This window comes from Eriocheir sinensis, chromosome 3 (genome assembly GCF_024679095.1).
Source record: "Eriocheir sinensis breed Jianghai 21 chromosome 3, ASM2467909v1, whole genome shotgun sequence".
In the NCBI taxonomy this organism is placed as follows: Eukaryota; Metazoa; Arthropoda; class Malacostraca; order Decapoda; family Varunidae; genus Eriocheir; species Eriocheir sinensis.
In genome coordinates this window covers 10590765-10605972 of record NC_066511.1, presented here as the reverse complement: position 1 = coordinate 10605972, position 15208 = coordinate 10590765, and the positions used below count along the sequence as shown (strand labels likewise).

At 39.9% G+C, this 15208-nt stretch overlaps 1 protein-coding gene and 1 long non-coding RNA gene across 2 annotated transcripts in view; both read right to left on the bottom strand.

Annotated features, from left to right (window-relative positions):
- Positions 1–11682, bottom strand: part of LOC127004931 (uncharacterized) — a 32720-nt gene extending 21038 nt beyond the window's left edge. Inside the window, exon 1 of the long non-coding RNA XR_007758119.1 lies at positions 11542–11682. This is a non-coding gene — a long non-coding RNA (uncharacterized LOC127004931). The remainder of the gene's footprint in view (positions 1–11541) is intronic.
- A 1778-nt stretch (positions 11683–13460) lies between these two features.
- Positions 13461–15208, bottom strand: part of LOC127004930 (lachesin-like) — a 94734-nt gene continuing 92986 nt past the window's right edge. The window contains exon 8 of the mRNA XM_050873181.1: positions 13461–15208. This exon is cut by the window's right edge and continues 1708 nt beyond it. The gene's annotated coding sequence lies outside the window, so the exon portion shown is untranslated.

The following is a 15208-nucleotide window of genomic DNA, read 5'->3' as shown; positions in this document are numbered from 1 at the left end:
CAAAAGCGTAGAGGTTAGTTCTCATCTAAAATCTAATTAAAATAGACATATTACAAGGGACTGTTAGCAGTAGCATGACGAGCAGTCCTGCCCCGCCATAATGCAGGGGCGGGGTTCTGGCTGTCACCTTCTAAATTGCAACCTGAAATTTCAGTCGACTACCCATAGTGCCCGCTGGTAGTGCCTGGTTACGGGGGTGTTCAGGGTCACTCAGAAGAAAAATGTGTTGAGAACATCCGGGGTAATGGACCAGGTCACCATTGATTAGTTAACCTTTTGAACTTCCAGTATACAGACTTTGATTACTGAAGCCGATATAAAGGGGCCCAAAAGAAGCCTTTGATCGTGTTTACATCGAGACTGGAAACTAGAGGCTCGGGACAGAAATAGATGGGAACGTTTGAGAGGCTTACGTCTTGCAGTGGATTGATTCAGGCTGGTGATAAGGTATATACATTTTTATCTACATAAATTTACATGCCACATTACCGCGCATACTTCGTTGCAATCTATCCACTGATTGACATTTTTTAACGGTGATCTGTTATATCTCATCACAACCATTTGCTGATTGCACCAGATCCTCTAAAATACTCTGATCATTGTCATAAGTGTTCCCTTATTACCACAGTATATCTATTTAAAGTCTTGTGGGCGTTGTTACATTATTTCATTTCCGACAATTCGAATTTTAGTGCATTTCTTTACCAACGAGATCATTTCATCAAACTGCGACTATAAAAGACACATTGCTTGTTCCTCCCATGAGTGAGAGACTGCTTTTTTTTTTTTTTGCCGGAGACTACGTGCAATGAAGTGAGCTGATTGATGAATTGGTTCCCACGACCATGTACAGTAAAAATATATCTTTACTATGGAGCTGAAGTGAAGTCTAGGGTGTCAGAAGAGGCGTCATTAGCAACGTTATGTGAGATGGGAGACTGATCGCTACTGTTTGATCATATAAAGACTTGACTCGTAAGGCGCCTGTCATCTCTTTCCGAGTTTCATGACAATGTGCTACAATGTGGTCTTTCCGATGATATTTTCCGTACTAACTCAGCTTTGCATCCTTTTAATTATCATCTGCACTCGCAACCGTGTTTCCTCAAATGCAATAAAGGAGATAAAACAAGACCATGTGACCTAGTTTAAAACTGTTCCAAGCAAACATGAATCCGACTGGTTCCGATCCCTCACTTGACGTCTTAAAACATTGGAGCTACGTCCTATTTTTTGGTCTTTCTTTACATCTTCCAAAGCTACGAGTTCTTGTCTTCGTATATCAGGGATACGAAGGTGGATATTCTTCTTTAGGTTTGATTATTCGTAGCTCTCTTCCCTTCAACGCGGCTCTTGATTCTCAAACGTTCAACGGAGCGGCGCGAAGAGTGGACGAGTGATAAGGGAAATATTGATAGACTGGTGCGGGATGCGAGGGAAAGAAAAGAAAACCTTGGCAGAAGAGAAGGAGACTGACGAGAGGAGGAAGGAAACCGTGATAGCGAGGAGGAAAATATGAGGAAATTCCAGAAAACGAGCTTTAATATATAATCCAAAATAAAGAGGCAGAGACGACAGGATACAAATGAAGAGGAGGGAGATAAAAGGAGGCAAAGAGGCAGAAAATGAGGATGGTATAAAATGTGGAGGGAGGGAGGCAGGGGCGAGAGAGAGGGACAGAGAGTGAAGGACGAGGGTGGAGCGGGGGGATAGTGAGGGTTTAGATCTCTTTTCATTATATAAATCCGTTAACCAACTCGAGCAGGAAATAATTTGGAGATGACAAATACTGGAGATTACTTTTGAGTCACAGTGGGCGAGTAGGAGGAAAAGGGAAAAGGAGTAGGAAGATGAGAAGAAAAGGTCTGAGAAGAGGAAGGAAGGACTGGAGAGATGGGGAAATACATGAACAGAAAGAACAGCAAGGACGTGAAGGAAGAAAATGAACAATGAGGAAAGGGCCGAAAGAAGAAAGGAGGGATGGATAACGAGAGGAAGATTATTAAGATGGAGGATGGAGGCAGACATACAGGATAAGAGAGTGTGAGATAGAACATGAAGCAGGAGGAGTAGGAGGGGGTAGAAGAGAGGACGTAAGAATTCAAGGAAGAGAAAGAAGAGATGCGAGGAAAGAGATGGACGAAATGAAGAAGGTATAGATAGAACATAAAGAAGACAAAAAAGAAAGAAGACGGGTTATGAGGGGGAGAAAAAGGAGAGGACAAAGAATTCAAGGATGAGAAGAGATGCGAGAAAAAGAGGTGAAAGAAATAAGGAATGTACAAAAAAAAAGAAAAAAATGAACGGTTGTATCTGTACCCGACAAAGCTACAAGTATAATAAAGGAAGAATAAAAAGGATATAATAAAATACAAAATAAGTGAATAAAACAAATAAATGAGTAAGCAATTGAAATAAACAACAAATGTGTGAATAATGATGATGAGAGAGAGAGAGAGAGAGAGAGAGAGAGAGAGAGAGAGAGAGAGAGAGAGAGAGAGAGAGAGAGAGAGAGAGAGAGAGAGAGAGAGAGAGAGAGAGAGAGAGAGAGAGAGAGAGAGAGAGAGAGAGAGAGAGAGAGAGAGAGAGAGAGAGAGAGAGAGAGAGAGAGAGAGAGAGAGAGAGAGAGAGAGGAAGAAAGAAATCAGAAAAGAATAAGAAAACAAAAACAAGGAAGAGAGAGCAAATTGAACTCTTGGGAAAAAAAGGAGAACAGGGAGGAGAGAATCAAGGGAGGGCAGAGAGATGAGTAAAAAAAAAGAAAAAAAAAAAACCCTCAAGTGAAATGTTTGCTACACACGCCTCAAGGGTCTACAAGCTTACAGCGAGGCGACACGTGTCAAGCGTACCGTGAAAGAATGATCAGGAAAAAAAATACTCCTCAATCTTTGTCTCTCACGAGTTTTAACACACCCACAGGAAGAATGGAAAGAGGAAGGGGAAAAGGAATGAAAGGAGGAAGGAAAGTGGGTGAGAGGATAAGAGGAAAGGAAGGATTGAAGAAAGATGAAAAAAAATGGTGAACGACAAGGAGTGAAGGAAAAGGAAGGAAGGAAGGAAGAAAGGAAGGAAGGAAGGAAGGAAAAGAAAGTGGATGAGAGAAGAAATAAAGGAAGGATTGAAGGAAGGGGAGAAGGAAGAGAGAAAGGAAGGTAGGAAGGAGGGAATAAGGGAATAAAGAAAAAAGGAAATGACAAAGAAAGAAGTGAGGAAAGAATAAAAGTAGAAGGGATGGAAAGATGGAACGAAAGAGGAAGGAAATGGATGAATGACACTTACTGAATAAATGATCTAATGGATGAGGGAGGATTATTTAAATTACTAAGCTGATTGTATTCTTTTAGTCTTCAATATGAGGTACTCCAAAGCAACAACTTCCACATTTCTGACAACTGTGTGTTTCTTAATTTTGATACAGTATAAATCTATATTCATCATTTATACCGATTCTAAGCAAGCTGTGGACAGTTCTGGAGATATTTTGCCGAACAGTTTTTTAATCAAAGTTCTGAGGTTCATTACAGTCTGTTTCATTTCGTCTGTCCATCAACAAAGCGGGAATGTGTTGGATGTGGCACCTGCGCATTTCAAGTTCGTGAATACGTAAAAATAAACTTGTGATAGACATTCAAGGTTATTTTTCAATATTATATTTGAATGTTTATCTATACAATAAACAACTCAGTCGTTAGCCTAACATACAAGCACACGAAAAGACAAGCTTGTATCAAATTACATTGTCACAACATACTCGAACGATTCATGTTTTTTCAAATTCATTGATTGATAGCTCATTTCAGGTATATTAAAAGACATCTGGCTCTGCAAGTGCAAATAAAGGGTATCTTAAAAATTTACTGCATGTAAATAACGATTAATATTCAATATAACATGAAATAGTATATAATAGCTGTTGAATGCGATGCTACGCTATTTCGAATGTTAGGCTGCCCATGTTATTTACATGCAACACATCAAAACTCCTTATGTATAGACACTGGCAGAGTCGGATGTCACTTTATGTACCTGAATAAGATGAAATGTGGCTATCTGAAAGGCTATAAATCGTTCAAGTAAAATCAGACTATACTGTTTGATACAAGTTGCTCTTTTGTGTGTTTGTATGGTATGGTTTGTGTTTGCGGTTCATATAAGAGGGTTTGAGTTTTTTTTTTATACACAAACATTCAAATATATCACTGAAAATATAAAGTTGATCTTCACGCAATCACGAGAACTAACAATGCGCAGGTGCCACATCTACATTCGCGAGTGGACAGACGGAATGAAACGGACTATAATTACAAACCATTTCAATCTTCTCTGCCTCAATTTAACAGAAAGGTCCTCAACCTCACACATCTCCGCCACTTCACTGCTTGACCTTCCATCCTGCCATGTATCTCAGCATCCTGCGATCACAACTGCACAGAACATCCATAAGTCTGTTTGTCAATGCCCATATTTCTGCTCCATACAAAAGAACACTTCTCACACAGGCCTCGTAAACCCTTCCCCTGCTCCTCAATCCTATGTTGCGGTTCACTAATAGACTGGCTATTTCTCGCCGCCTATCCCATGCAGCTGCTACTCTCGCTCTCACTGCTCTCTCCACTCCTGCTTCACAGTCCAACACATCTCCCAGGTACCAGAACTGCTGTACTTCCTCCAACACACCTCCGTCCACCACCAGCCCGGCATCATCGTCATCATCACTACCATCACCATCATCCCCCTCCCTCACACATCTTGGACATACAAAGTTCTGTACCCCTCGCAGATTTCTCAGACCTGAGCATCGTTGATGACACCATTTATTACACTCAGTACACAACACAGAATTATTTGCTCCCACTCCTCTTCCACAGCATCCACATGGCCATTTTCCTGACTGAATCCTTTCTCTTGCCTTATTTCACCATTAATTTTGTCTTTTCCATGTTTAATTTTAATCCCCTCTGCTCCATTTCTTCTTTCCATCTGTTAAACATGTCAGTCACTTCTTCCTTTGATTCTGCTGTCAACACCAGATCATCAGCGTACAGTAGCTCCCATGGGCCGTCTCCTCTTGCCAATTTAGTAGCCTCTTCCATTAGGTACCGTGATAAGAGTAGTGGACTAAGAGCTGATCCCTGGTGCACTCCTACTCTTATGTCAAAAGCCTATGTTTTCACCTTTGACCTCGATTCCACATACAGAGACATAACTGCAGCCACGAGCCTTTCTGGCACTTTTTGCCTCCTCAGTGCCCACTCAATCGCTCTCCTCGGCACTCGGTCAAAAGCCTTTTTCAGGTCCACAAAGACATGATATAGTTTCTGCTTCTTTTCACTGAACTTTTCCTGTATTTGCCTCATAATAAAGATTGCGTCTGTTGTCGACCTTCCTGGACTAAAGCCAAACTGCCGACCATCTACTTTTATCAGTTTCTTTAACCTCTCCTCCAACACCTTTTCAAATAATTTCATTCCATGCTCCAATAGCATAATTCCTCTATATTTTCCACACTCCAAAGCATCTCCCTTTCCTCTGTAAATTGACACAGTCACACTGTTTTTCCAATCATCGGGAATCTCTCCCTCGTCGACAATGCTTCTAAATACTCGCGTCAGTTTTCCTATAATACGTGACCTTTTTAGCAAGTCACTTGTCACTCCTGTTGGACCTGGCGCTTTTCTACTTTTCATTCTTTTTATTGCTCTCTTCACTTTTTCCTCTGAGACTCTTCTATCGGCCCTTCCACGACACCCATCTCTTCCAGATTGTGCTCATTCTCCTCATTTAACAGATCTTCAAAGTAACCTCTCCACCTCTCTAGTATCTCCTCTTTCTGTATCTTGATAACTCTTCTTTCGTCCTTTATATACTTTGCTCCGATTACATCTTTTCTCTCTTTCTTCATTTGTTTTGCAATTCTAAACATTTCTTTTTGCTTCTCACTACTATTCAGTTCTTCACTCCAAGTTTCCCATGCTAGCCTCCTCGCTCTGGCTACTTCCCATTTTGCTTGTTTTTCTTTCTCTTTATATTCCCTCTTATCTTCTTCATTCCGTGTTCTCTGCCATCTCTTATAAGCGCTTTTCTTTTCCCACACTGCCCTCTGCACTGCTTCATTCCACCACCATGTTTCTCTTTGTATTCTTTTATGTCCTGTGGTTTCACCACAAACTTCCTTTGCAGCCTCCAGAATAGTTTCACTCAGTTGTTTCCAGCCTCCTCTGTTTATGTTATTTTTCTGCTGCACCTTCACTTTAAATTGTCTTCTCGTTTCCTCGTCCTTCAGTTTCCACACTTTTATTTTCTTATCGCCTTTCTGTCTTTTCTTTCTCTTCAAGTTCCTCACTTTAAGATCTGAACACAGCATTCGGTGTTGCGTTAAACATGCCTCTCCTGGGATGACCTTACAATCTCTTGCATGTATCTCCCTATCCTTCTTCAGCAATATGTAGTCAATTTGTGTTTCTGCTCCTCCACTCTTGTATGTGATTTTCTTCTCCCTGTCCTTTTAACTCGGTAGCTGCGGGGATCATGTTTCTTAAAGGCCCCTCTAAGCGAATTAATGAGAAAAAAATCATCGCTCTTGCAAACCACTTCATAATATATATCAACGCATTTTGTGATTAGTTTATGCATCATCCATTTTGGGGGGGTTATATCATGGCAAAAATGTGGCCCGTCGCTGGTACACGGTAAAGCCACCAATTTGGCCCATCGCTGCTACCGGGTTAAAACATGGTGTTTATCACTCTCACTACTTACTCTGACAAAATTCTAGTAACGTTTCTCCTTCCTGATTTCTCCCTCCAAATCCACGCGCTCCCACGACTTCTACGAAACCTCTTCTGTCCTCTCCAATGTGTCCATTTAGATCTCCAGCAACAAGTAGCACCTCTGACTCCGGCACTGCTGCCACCTCATCTAATACGCCCCATAAAACTTCCGTTTCTTCTTCCGCCCTACCAGCTTGTGGTGCATATACTGAAAATATATGCCCAACTTTTCTTCCCATCACAATTTGTATCTTCATTATTCTTGAATTTGTCCTTTCTACTTTTATCACATCCGCCATTAGATCTTCTCTCACCAGAATTCCAACACCACCTGATTTCTTCTTCTCTCCCGACCTCCAGAACTTGTACCGCTCCTCTCCACAACCAAACATTCTACATACTTCTCTGTATATGTATATATATGTGTATATATATATATATATATATATATATATATATATATATATATATATATATATATATATATATATATATATATATATATATATATATATAAACTTTAAGTACAGTTAATCTCCTGAGTGCCTTCATGAATGCTAAAGTTAAACTGAATTGAATGTTTTTCAAAATTTCTGAAAGCCAAGCATAATGGCTTATCGTTGTAGGCTGATCTATACGTTGGGTGATGCCGTGGATGTGGACGGTTGTTATGGAGTATTTGCTACGGAATTCAGCTTTCTTCTTTGGGCTGGTCAGAATCTAGTGATGCACGTATTCTGTTTGTGATTATCTTCGTAAAAAAAAAATGTTATGGGAGTAAACTAATTGGTCGCTAAGTCTCTTCTGTGTCGCATTTTTTTGTTAGTCAATAGCATAATGGTGGGATTTTTCCAGCCCCTGGGAACTCTGCGACTCTGCAAACATTATTTATATTTTTAAATTGATTTATAAAACATAAAAGCGGTTGCACTATTATTAGGTCAGGGTGAGGCCATCTGCTCCTACTTTACCCGTACTGTGTCTGCCACCTGTAAGACCTTCAGCTAATGGAAATATAATCAACTTCAGCTGTGTGCTGCATGTGTAAGTGTAAAGTTCAGTTTGATAGAAAGTATGTGTGGCGGAGCCCTGGCACTAGTGGATCATAATATACTCGTGTCCTCGCTACTTCCAATCACGAGAGTGACTTCCCGTTTCATTATGTGCTGGATCCACCTTCCACCACCGTTAATACCTCCCACGGAAGGCCTCCTCGCTACTTTATCTGGTAAAGTAATGTTACTTAGGACGAGAAACGTGTGTGAATTATAGCAAGTCGAGGTTGCGACTTAGATTTTGACTAAAATGACTTAAATAGACTTAAATGAAAAAAAACTAGAACATCCGGACAGTTGAGCAGTCAGCAGTAGTGGCAGTAACACGACACGACGTCTGCCCGACGCACAGTAAAACAACAATTAAATATCCCTTAGCGGTGAAGTCGTTGATGAAAAGGTTGGCAGTCTTCTTATCTAATGAAACAGACATGTACACTTATATAAATTGTAATTTGTCCAGTTACAGTCTTGAATAACTTTACTGTCGTACATCCCAGAACCACTGAAGAGGAGAGTTTAGCCAACTATATCACAGGTGCCATTTTGTTATAAAAAAAGCCGAGCAAATTTAAATTGATGCTGATATAATAGTGTTTACTTGTGTGCTCGGTACTCTTCGAGATCCTGATCATAACTAGAACACACACACACACACACAAAAAAAAAAATTGTTACAGCTCAGTGAAAAGTATTATTTTAAGTTTATTTCATATAATCGAAACATTGTGTTTTGCTCTGTTAATAGACATTACTTTTGCTGTTAGATGGTAGTATTTATTAAAAGTAAAGGGGATGGGATATTCATAATTTTCAAGGGGTAAAGAATGAAGGAGCTTTCCCTTTCCCTTCCTCGGTACAGACGACCGGCCGTGACAACGAAGCTGGCAGAGCTGATGTTATTCAGCCTCCGACGGACATTTATCGACCCACCGTAAGTAAAGGGAGGCTGATACCTGGATAGGGGCGCGTGGCGTCTGCTTCGAACAGGGACGGAATGGAGTTCAACGTACAATGTATTTGTGGGCAGAACAATTAGTAACACGCCGAAGCACAGGAATATTGAATTACAAATCATTATTTCGGATTGTGAATGCACCAGTCAAACGAGAAATTGAATTATGATTCTACTGTTTCTTGTAATCTCGACAGCAGGTAAATCATATACAGCTGTGTTACCGAAATGATTTGTTAACGTAATTAAATTTATGTTGTTGATTTGTATGCTTGGAAACATTGCTCTCTGTCGACTCAATTCCGTTTACAGTATTACTTGCAGCGACTGAATATTCTGTTTGCTTAGCGATGATATCTCTTATTCAACACTCCTTTGTGATCTCTCGTAGTGGTGCGTTCTGCTGACTGTGTGGGTTGGCAGCGGTGCGGTGGTTGTGGCGGTTGATGCAAATGGTATAGTAGTGATGGTAATGATGGATTCCGGTCAGGGTGGTGTTGATGGTGGTGATGGTGGTTATGTAAGTGTGACGATAGTGACGGGTCTGCTGGTGATGTGTCTTAAGGAGGGTGTTGTTCTGTACATGTGAGGGTGGTGACGGGACTGCTATTGTTGTTGATGTCTTTTAAGGAGTGTAATGACGGGAGTGGAGTGAATGGGGGGAATAAGGGCGCTTTGTGGTCCTGGTGGAAGGGGGAACTGTGGTTAATTGCGGTGGTGGTCATGGAAGGAAAAACGACACAGGTAGTCTCTACTAAGTAACCTTTACTTCTGTGATATTTCTGTCATGTAATAAGTAACGACATGGAAATGGTGCGGTAATCTTAAATCTAATTTTAGTTTTTTTATCTTTATGTATGTCTGAAAATGTGATAATGATTGCTGTATACTACGTGCAAAAAGGGAGCGTGCTGTGCCGCTGACGAACGGCAAAATCGTAATGAAAATACTCTTTGATGTAGTCTCTTGGCAATAACAGTTTCTAAAATACCGGCGCTATTTGAGTTACTAATTTTTAGAGAAATGATTACTATTATTATTATTATTATTATTATTATTATTATTATTATTATTATTATTATTATTAATTACTAATTATCATTATTTTCATATAATAATAATAATAATAATAATAATAATAATAATAATAATAATAATAATAATAATAATAATAATAATAATAATAAATATAATAAATATAATAATGAGAATAGTAATATTATTAATATAATTACTATTATTTTTATTACTATTATTTTTTTATCATTATTATTAATATTATTATCAGCAGATGTAGAAGCAGCAGCAGTAGTAGTAGTAGTAGTAGTAGATGTAGTGATGATAGTAGTAGTAGTAGTAGTAGTAATAGTAGTAGTATATATAGTAGTCGTAGCAAGTAGTAGTATGATTATTATTATTATCATTTATTGATACCTGTGGAATCAAATTACTGGGTCGCCACTACCAGTAAGCGGTAGGTAGATCCTGTATGAGGTGCCATGCGTTATAAAAAAAAAAAAATAGCATCACGGTACGGCATTGAAGAGGTGACGCATACATCACAACATGGTCGCGTCATAGGAAGTCTGAAAACCATTTCCCTACAAGGATTGTGAACCGATACAGATAATTTGCTCTGAACTACTGTAATAAAATGAAATGGCATATAAGTGCAGAATAATATATAAATGCGTACCGTCAGCGCCGAAGTTATACTTTTCCTCACAAATAAAACCTTAGATAATGCCTAAGTGTTCTCGGCATTGTGTACGTGCTCGGCCCCGCTAGTGACAGGCAGGCGTGCGCGCTCCTCCTTTAGCCACTAGATAATGCATGGCGGCTCACCCCGATTATCCGTGCTCTCCAGCAGTCTGACTTTTGGGAGGAATATATTATAGAGGGAGAGAGTGAGTATAATACAGACCCAGCGCGTCTCTCCCGGCCCGGCGCGTCTCGTCGTTGAGCCTTCACACGTATGAGCGTTCGCCAAATAAAACGGGAGCAGTAACACATTTGTCAATATATATAACTCGAGTTACTTGCCGATGTAATTAAGTTTGTTATTGTTGCATGAGTGGGAGGTAGCTCTCTGTAATTTTACATATTTCTGACCATGTGATCTTTCCTGTCCGGCCCTGAGCAACACTGCCAACACTCACGCAACCTCGCAGTACGGCTGTAATGACTCGATTGTCTGAGCAAGTCATACCAACATGTGACGGCGGGAGGTCAGGATTATGGCAGGTTATAAGGTCCAGGATTCGATCGTTAAAGCGCATCATATAATTTGTTAACCTAGTGGTCTGAAACGGTTTTAAAGGGAGTTATACAGAAAGAAATATAGTTAAAATCTATAAGTACACTTACCGGGTCTCCGACCACCTGCGAAAACAATCAGTGGCGCAGCGCGAGCTGTATCACGTACTCATCGTTAACAATCAAATGTAACCAAACTAAATTTAACCTAACCTGTGACTCGCCGTTAAATTGCGATAAACGGAAATAAATCTCTCGATATATACTCCCCATCCAAACCATACATAAATTAATGTCTCACGAACGAGTTATTTGCGACGACAAAGCAATGCGGCAGTGTGGTCAATGTTTGTCAGATAATGCTTCAAATATCACAAGTGTGTCCTCGTTTTAAGACGGGTTAACTTCTGGATTAATACCAACAAAATAAGGTCTGGACCTTCATCGCGTTTTTAACTGAACTCGTGCTTTTTCAATGCCTGGAGAAACATTAGTTTCTTACCTTGTCTGTGGGGTTCCATCTTATTTTTGCAGAATATGGCGTTCATGTCGTCCTGAGGGATGGTAACAGGGTGGTCGCAAACAGGCTACAACACTAATGTCACGAGTCTCACATGACTATATCAACGTCATTGTCGTTTTCGGGTCTTTTCCGTTTGGCGTACAGCGCTAAAAGTAATTTTAATATAGATTTTTCTATGTATTTTTGTCCGTAGAATCAGAATATCACATTATTTTTTTGGAGAAATTAACAGTTTTTGAGTTATTTGCCTTTAAAGTTATTTTCTTCCTATCTATTACTGAAGGAATTCAAACTTTAAAAAGTCGTAATATTCAGTATTATATACAATTTATGGATCTTTTCCGTTTGCAAACCTTCAGCAGTCATGGAAACGCTTTGAAAATCCAATTCAAGGACTTTTTTTTTACTCTTGAAAATATGGGATAATGTTTACGAAAGCGCGTCGCCTCTGGTGCTGGCCGCGGCGAGGCTGCAGCGGGTGTTGCGAGAAATACCTCCTCGCTGAAATAAATCACATATACATGAGGGGGGGGTCCAGGGAGGGGCGTAGCCCCCCCTGGTTATTAGGGGGGGTCGAGGGGGGCACAGCCCCCCCATTAGTAGGCCGTAAAGTTCGGTTGGAGTAGTTTAAATATGCTCCCCGACCCTAAGCCCTCTGCGAGCTATTTTGAGTCTGCGGCGGCTGCAGCGTAAAGGAAAATAACTTAAAAACTGTTCGTTTCTCCATAAAACGGTTGTCATATTCGGATTCTACGGACAAAAATACATAAGAAAATCTATATTAAAATTAATTTTAGCGCTGTACGCCAAACGGAAAAGATCCTCGTTTTCTAAATAGCTAACGGATCAACTGTGAGAAAAAGAGGACCTCGGATACAGCCGGGAAGCTGTACGTGAATAGAAAGACTCAGCCGTTCAGGTATGGTGAGTCTGGAGGCGAAAGAAGAGTGAGCAGTGGCATGAGGCTGCTGGGGGGTCGGGGAGGACAGATACTGGTGTGTGATACAGGACGAGGAGTGAACAGCACAAGAGACACAAGTATTACTATTCAACTGAAGTGTTTCAGTTTAAGTGAAACTTTGCTGGTGGTTCTTTTCGCAGCACATCTTGTTTGTATCGTTCGAATCACAGATGTAGACAATACTTAAGCTAAACTTCGCTGCTGAAGCACGAAAAAAAAATCTCTTCCGATTTCGATTTTCAAAACAAGGCGTTATGATTTGTCGTCCCTCTCAGCACTAACCCCCACCAAACACAGAAACAAAGAATCTCTCCCCGCTACTTCAGAACGAATCCCTTGTCTCGGTGTGTGCGAACCATCTCCAGACATTGTCTCGCGAACTTTTGTTCCTCGCTCTTCGGTTACCAGTGAGCAAAATTGTGTTGTCGCTGCCAGATCTCTCCAGATTAAATATCAAAACAGTTATATTAGCTTAATAGATAGAAGTTAAAATATTGTACAAAAATAATTAATTAGTCGTCTTTTTCGACAATGATAAATTAATCTTCACAGTTTTAGTCGCACAATGCAAACGATCATCATCACGGCCGTCAATCACGCACACTAATGGGGCAGCGCTTCGCCGCTCAGCTAATTACATCACAAAGTAATCAGCACTACAGATTTTGACGCAGAAGAATCATAAAAGTAAGTTTAAGTTCAACAAAATCCAAGGTAACACTTATTAGCTTTTTGAAATAGTAAGTATATATGATTCTTCATATTAAAAAAAAAAAATAGCTGCATTTTTAAACAACTTCCCCTTCTTACCTCGTGTCTCGCCATCATCAAGACTTATGTATCACTGCTGCTCTTCTTCCCTCCTTGACCTTCCTGTTTCACTGACCAAGTAAACTGTTGTATACCAAATAAATAAATAAATTAATCAAGAGAGGAATTAACAGTTATCATATATTTATTTACATTAAACTATCCATACAATACATCAACCACGTATTACATAATATACTCGAGAAGACATCAGTACCATGGAAGTTATATTTGTATCGAAGAAATTCGTAAGTGGCTTTGTCTTGCTATTGCGGTCGAGTGTACGGTAGCGGAGGGTGCTGGTAACGGCGGGTAACTGAGAGTCCAACGACGATGTGGCTGAAAAGATGAGTGCTGGAGTGTTGGGTGATGGATGGGGTTACAGGCTGCTCAAGGATAAGGAGAGATTATGTAAAGATAAAGGAAAACATGATTAACCAGTATCTGGTGTGCTGGAAATTAAAACTAGGCTCGCAGATGATGTCTACGTGGGATCAAAAGCTTGTAAAATAAAAGAATGGTGATGCATGGCTGAGATACATAAGATGGTTGGTGGCGTTTTCTTAATGTAGAGACGTTGGCTTAATATATATATATATATATATATATATATATATATATATATATATATATATATATATATATATATATATATATATATATATATATATATATATATATATATATATATATATATATATATATATATATAAGGGAGTTCGGTTAAAAACATAGATTGGTATGAAGCCAGGAAATTGGATTATGAATATTTCAGGAAACTGTAGATAGAGGCGTGGAGGTTTCAAATACCTTCAACAAACGAATATTAAAGCGAGTTCAGGAGAAAATGGTAATAAAAGTACCGACCAAGTTAGCTGAGGCATACACGACCCACTCGACCATAGCTCTTCTGCTGCTAATGCCAGTTATCACTCCTGCTACTACTGCTACTACTACTATTACTACTACTACTACTACTACTACTACTACTACTACTTCGTGTACTACCACTGCTTCGACTACCATTACTGCTGCTACTACTACAGCTTCTACAATAAACTATGTACTGTTAACTGGAGCACCACCAAAAACAGAATACTGAATTCGTCCGCGGTGAAGAGAGAGACAACACACCGAGCCACGCGGCGTCCACCATCACCCGCTACCTGTACATCAAGGTTAGGATCTGTTGTCAACGATGCCAACACTAGACTGTCGCGGCCTGAAACGAGAGAGAGAGAGAGAGAGAGAGAGAGAGAGAGAGAGAGAGAGAGAGAGAGAGAGAGAGAGAGAGAGAGAGAGAGAGAGAGAGAGAGAGAGAGAGAGAGAGAGAGAGAGAGAGAGAGAGAGAGAGAGAGAGAGAGAGAGAGAGAGAGAGAGAGAGAGAGAATCCTTTACGTGAGTAGGAATGAATTATTAATATCAGATTAGGTAATATTTGTATTTTTGAAGAAAACCTTTCAAAATAATGTGAGATCTTTGTTCCTCCTTAATCACTGACCCCTAGTTGAAGGTATGATTAATATTCTAAGCAAGTGGCATTGATAATCACGCTGAGGCATAAAAATACTGATGAAAATTAAATGCAATAGTCAACAATAACGTAATTGATTATATGCGAACAAGCCACTTGCAGTAAATGGCTTCGTATTGGTACACTTAACTCGAGTAGCAATCCGTGACTTCCCTTACACTGCAGAAATCAAGCAGAAACAATAGAGGGAACATGTTTTCGGTTATTCTGTATCTTCTTCGTGGGTATGGCTTGCTGAGGTTATCATGAAGAACGTTATGCAAGATACATGCCAAAATCTTCGACATGATTGCCGAAAGTGATGTTGGTGGAGGTGATATTCAAGGCTTCCTGCTCGCGGT